The sequence below is a fragment of the Onychomys torridus genome, chromosome 2, assembly GCF_903995425.1.
Source record: "Onychomys torridus chromosome 2, mOncTor1.1, whole genome shotgun sequence".
Lineage (NCBI taxonomy): Eukaryota > Metazoa > Chordata > Mammalia > Rodentia > Cricetidae > Onychomys > Onychomys torridus.
The window spans coordinates 154,231,128-154,237,127 of record NC_050444.1 but is presented as its reverse complement, the minus strand read 5'-3'; the positions used below and the strand labels follow the sequence as shown (position 1 = coordinate 154,237,127).

Below are 6,000 nucleotides of genomic sequence, written 5' to 3'. Positions count from 1 at the left end.
TCCACCCCCAGCCTCAGTTTCCCGGAGAGGGAGGAGGATGGGTGAAGAGCCGAGCCCCGCCCCCCTCTGGGTTCACGGTTAGGGGAGCTGGGAGGGGCGCTGCGTGCAAGCCAGGCCACCAGGGGTTAAGCGGTGACCTCAGCCGCGCGCCCCGGGACCGGGCGGGCGGGGCTGGCCGTGCAGCGGCTGCAGGCCGCGGGCCGGGGCTGCAGCGGGGCGCGGGGCTCGGCCCGGCCACCGGCGCCCGCGGCGGGATCGGGAGGCGCGGTGGCGCGGAGCCTTTGTCAGCGGCAGCGACGGTGAGTTGCGTGTTGCCCAGGCTGGGGTTCCCGGCTCCGGCCGCTTTGTGTGTCCGGGTCTCTCAGGTGCCTCTGGGGACAGTCCCCTGCCCTGTATGCGCGGGTCCAGCTCTTGGTTGAGTCCTTTTGTGCTCCGTGAGTGTCCCTCTGTCTGAGTCCTGACTGGCCTTTGTGCCTCAATCTGGTTTTTTGTTTTCCCCCCCCGCTCTGTTCTGGACTCCCCCCCTCCCCGTCCCTCCCCAGCTTTGTGTCATTCTCGCACTATCCGTTCACTGAGCCCCTCCCACGCCCCTCTGACCTTGGGTGTTGTGGGGTCCCCAGATTGCATGAAGTCAGGTACCACGGTGTGGCTTCTGTTCTGGGTCAGCCTCTCTCATCTTGAGCCCTTGCCCAGAGGCGGGACAGCCAGGCCTCCTGCAGGAGTGGAGTGTGGGAGGGTTGGATGCTGGGTCAGCGGCAGGCCATGGGCACAGAGCCCTGGGTGGCCTTGGGTAGAGATAAGAGTCCTGTGGGCTCTCTAAATGGTGGAGATCAGCTTTCGGGCGTGACTTGTGAGTGGGAGCCCGGGTCTGAAGTGGGGGAGGGGCCAGGTTTTTCTGTGTTCCTGAAGGTGGGAGTCATTTGGCTCCCTGAGAGCCTGAGGATCCCACCTCAGCCGAAAGCAGCGAGATGGTACTGGGTGGGTCTCATTTCCGAGGGCCTTCAGATCTCAGTGCTTGCTTCAAAGGCCTTGGAGTCCCCATAGGGAAACTCCTGCCTGCTCCCCACACCCCCTCCCCAGGTCCCATCTGTTCCACTTTGGATGTGGGGGAGAGAGCAGGTTGGGAAGTCTCATTAATACGTTCAACCCAGCCCTGTGGCCCTGTGGGTTGGAGCTGAAACCCCCCTGTCCGCACAGCACGGACCCGGTCCAGGCAGGGCACTCAGAGGAGAGAGGATCATAGCCTGAAGACCTCAGGCAAAGCTCAGGATGCTCTTTCTCTACATGAGCTACTCCATCCCAGTTGTCAGCCTGGGGCTGAGATCCTCCGGTCCACTGTAAGCCTTGGTCCAACCCTTGCTCCATCTACAATTGGGTTCCATCCCTCACCTCTCCCATTATCATTTGGGGGTACCTCCTCTCCAAGCCAGGCAAGTTCTCCCATGCTCTTAGGACTCTTGTCCCCAGACGAGAGGCTCCCCTACATTTGGAAGGCTTTGAATGCAGATCACCTGCCTGCAACACTGCCTGGCACATAGTAGGTGGTCAATTCATAGTTATTGAAACTGGTGGTTCCTGCATTGTGCTGTTTCAGGTTTTAACTTTAGGGGGCTGAGGCTGTAGCTCAGGGGTAGAACACTTGCCTGGCACCTGCAGGGCCTTGGGCTCCTTCTGCAACAAACAAACCAACAAGCTGGGAAAAGCTGCTGGGCTCCTTAGGGACCTGGGTCCCAGGCTGTCAGAAGAGGAAGGACCCCTTCACAGACATGATGGGCTGGGTGACGAGCTGAGAGCCCTGGAAGCTTCCAGAGTAGGAAGGTACAGAGTAGCAAGAATATAATCATCGTAGATAATGCTGGAAAGGTGAAGCGGGTCCTTCTACAGACAGATGATAACAGCTTAGGTTTATATTGTATTCTCACAGCCCCTATCTCTTTGTTTGACAACAGCCCTGGTAATTAGGCAGGGAAGACAATCTGTTTTACAGATGAGAAAACTCAACCCACAGCAGTGAAGTGTCGGCCTGATATAAGTCAGAGAAGGCGCAGGGCTCCAGCTTGGACTTCCCACCTCCTCATCCTCTCTGGCCTCTGCAAACTGCTGTGTCAGGCCTTGGTACTCACCCTGCCCCACGAAGGCCTACAAGTCCCTGTCTGGTCCCCGAGGGGTCCAGAGTCCCCACAGATTCAAACTCATAAACAGTAAGTGGTCCGGGGTTCTCTTTCCATCTCCCTACACTCTCTCAGGCCCTGCTTCTTGTCTGGTGTCCCCAGTGTCTGCCTTGGTGGAGGTCTGCAGGGCCACTTTCCTTCAGGGCCCTGGATTGAGTATGTTCTCAGGAACTGTCTGTCCTTATGGGTTTGTACAGAGCTCTGGGCAATGCTGTGCTGGAGTTAGTGAGTCATGAGAGCCAGTGGCTGAGTGTTGGGAGCTGATTATTAAACATCCAATAGACAAAATCATGAGTGAGGCCAGGAGGATGGCTCAATAGGTAAAGCCCTTGCTGCCCAAGTCTAACTGGAGGTCTGCGAGCCAGTTAGCCTGGTGTATGCTGCTGCAAACAGTGAATCTCTGTCTCAAAGTGTAAGACAAGGACCATGCATGAGGTTGTCCTCTGACCTCCACATATGCTGTGGCATGTTCGTGTCTGCTCTCACACATATGATCATACACATACATCGTACAGACACACAGAAACACACACATACAAAGATTAAAAAATTGTGAGTTAAGGCCAGGTGTGGTGATGCACACACCTTTAATCTCAGCCCTTGCAGGACAGCGGCAGGTGGACCTCTGGGAGTTCAAGGCCAGCCTTGTCTATGTAGTGAGTTCCAGGCCAGCTAGAGCTACATGTCTCGAAAGAGAAGGGGTGAGGGATGGCGTGAGGAGACCTGATTTATTGAGAGCAGCTTTGCTGTTGATTGACAGAGGGAGTGACCTAGACACTGAGAGGTAGAGTAAGCTGTCAAAGTGACAGACATGTCAGGCAGCTCCTGGTGACGTTCAGGTCATCTGTGTGGTGGAAGCTGCTTGAGGGTGGCTTAGGCACTGGTGATCACATCCCACCTGGACAGATTCTGGGACCTTGTGACGGAGAGGAGTTGGCTGGCTTTTAGGTAGTTTATGACCTCTGGTTGGGGCTCAGAAATGACAGCTTACTGAGTCTGGGCTGGGTCCTGGACTGTGGCTGCTGGGTTCAGCCTGTACCAACACGCAGAATGCTAGGTTCCAGAGATGTTCAAACTGGTCATTCAACAAAGCCACCATCAGAACATGGGTGGCTGTATGGCAGCCTCTGGTGGGGGACTGTGCCGAGCATAGCGTGAAGAAGGGGCAGCCCTGGAACAGGTTCAGTAGCAGAAGCAGCTTCAGTGTGGCTCTGGCATCAGGCGAACTGGGAGTCTGCAGGTCTGTGGCAGAGCAGGCAATACCCAGTACCAGACCTTCCTCGGGTCTGGGGTTATGGCATCTTCCTGGGTATCCATAAAGGATGCCTGCAGACCTTGTCCGTCAGGCCTTGTGCTGGGTTCACTCCCTTCCTTGTGTGTCTTGAAGTGTTTTATACTGCCCCCCATCCCCTGCCCCCCAGGCCTGCTGCTGCTGTTCCAGGTCTCAGGAGTTCAGAATGAGTTATTCAGTGTTACTGGGCACTTAAGTGGGGAGATCATCCAGACAGGCCGCATGTCTTATTTGCATTTGAGACAAATTTTGCTGTATAGCTCAGTCTGGCCTCGAACTCATGCTTATCCTTGCTCAGGTTCCAGGTGCTCTTCCCTCAGATGGACGGCTTTAGGTGCAGGATTAAGAGGAAGGCATCGCATGGAAAAACTGCTGTTTCAGATAGCCAAATCAACACACCCCTTTAAACGGTGTAGTCTCAATTACCCGCCTAAGCCAGGACAAGAGACAGAAATTATTTCCGTCAGTTTTTCTGGTAATGTAGAGAGAAGGAGGAGGGGAGGGGGCAGGGGAGAGAGAGACTGCCCCGCCCAGCTGTGTCGCATTGGTCTTGATGGGGCTGGGTGATACCATGCCAGCTTATAGGTTGTTTCACTGTCCTCTGCTCTCACATTTGTCCTGGGTTTCTCTTCCCTTTGCTGAGGAGGTGGGGAGGAAAGACGGCTTTCTAGATATCTGGAGTGCTCACCCCCCCCCCCCCCCCCCCCCCCACCCCCCTCCCACCCCCCACACTTTGCCTTTCTTACTGTGAAGCCAAAGAGATGGGGAAAGTGTTTATTTTAACCCCGTGTTGGGGAGGTCCAATGGTTTGCTGCTGACTCCCTGTCACCCCCTGGCTCTGCGTTAAGTCTCGGAATAGAGACTTCAGTGTTCTTAGGGACGGCCCTGGTGCGGTGTCAGGAGAGCTGCAGAGGTACACAGCGAGTTTGTGGGGTGGTGGGCACCCCACCATTGCACCAGGAGCACGTTCCGTCCTCCTCAGCTGAGAGGCGGCCACATTGTTGTCTCCATCCTCTACCACGAAGTGAGGCCAAGGCCACGTGCCTGGGAGCTGGAGGTGACCAGAGCCTGTTCTGTTGGCCCACAGCTCCACTTTCCACTGTGTGCCCTAGAACGCTGCTGTACTCTGACCCGAGGCCTGGCCTGCAAAGCTGCTGGTATCCTGGCAGTTCACGTATGATGTGGAGATGAAAAGATGGATGGCCAGCTCGTGCGAATGGCTTCTTAGTTACACCCTGGCCCTGGCTCCTACTGGTATCTCCCCTCCAACCTGTGGGTTGGTTGAGAGGTAGTCTCAGACTGTCCCTCCCCGCCATAGGCATATCCTCAGCCCAGGGCAGTGGGTGGGTTGTGGTAAGCCAGCCTATGATGGTACCAGCACACGGTGGCATTTGCCCACGGGGAGCCTAAGGTGAACTCTTCCCTGGTGCTTCTTAGTGGAAGTCCATTCCAGAAATCCCTTGTTTGGCATGTGTCCTGATCCCAGCCATTAGCACAGAATTCAGCCACCTCCTCCTTGCCCTTCTTCTTGAAAGTCTTTCTCTTCATTGTTTGAAGTGGGTGGAGGGAGGGAGCTGTCAGGAGCGGATCTTATTCAATTTCCATAGGAAAACAATGGTTAAATCAAGTAGGAAAATATCAGTCTTAGAAGAGAAGAGAAAACATCTCCCACCTGGATCCCTCCCAGAACTCATTACATAAGGGTTTATTATACTTTTATTATTATTTTTCTTGAGACAGGGTCTCACTCTGTAAGCTATGGCTAGCCTGGAACTTGCTTTGTGGACCAGGTTGACCCAGAACTCGCAGAGATCCATCTGGTTCTGCCTCCTGAGTGCTAGGATAAAAGGTGTGTGTCACCATGCCTGGCTACTTTTATTTTTATTTATTTTATTTTTGAGCTGGGGATCGAACCCAGGGCCTTGAGCTTGCTAGGCGAGCGCTCTACCACTGAGCTAAATCCCCAACCCCATATTTTTAAAAACATTCATTTTATTTCTCTGTGTATGAGTGTTTTTGCTTGCGTGTATGTGTACCACGTGTGTGCCTGGAGTGTATGCAGAGGTCAGAAGAGGGTGTTGGATCTCCTGGAACTGGAGTTACAGATGGTTGTGTGTCCTTAGGTGGTATAGGGAACCAAACCTGAGTCCTCTGCAAGAGCAGCCAGTGCTCTTAACCACTGAGCCATCTCTCCAGCCCTTTATTTTACTTTTTAAAATTGGTTAATTTATTTTTATTTTTATTTATTTTTTTATTTTTTATTTTTTATTTTTTGGTTTTTCGAGACAGGGTTTCTATGTGGTGTTTTGGTGCCTGTCCTGGAACTTGCTCTGTAGACCAGGCTGGCCTTGAACTCACAGAGATCCACCTGGCTCAGCCTCGGAGTGCTGGGATTAAAGGCGTGTGCCACCACCGCCCAGGTTATTGGTTAATTTATTTTTAATGATTTATTTATTTTTATTTTATGTGCATTGATATTTTGCTTGCATGTATGTCTGTGTGAGGGTGTCAGGTCCCCTGGAACTGGAGTTACAGACA

The 6,000-nt window shown here is 53.6% G+C and overlaps 1 protein-coding gene across 1 annotated transcript in view; it reads left to right on the top strand.

The window, feature by feature from the left end:
* The first annotated feature begins 200 nt into the window (after positions 1–200).
* Positions 201–6,000, top strand: part of Arhgef10l (Rho guanine nucleotide exchange factor 10 like) — a 129,686-nt gene continuing 123,886 nt past the window's right edge. The window contains exon 1 of the mRNA XM_036178627.1: positions 201–299. The gene's annotated coding sequence lies outside the window, so the exon portion shown is untranslated. The remainder of the gene's footprint in view (positions 300–6,000) is intronic.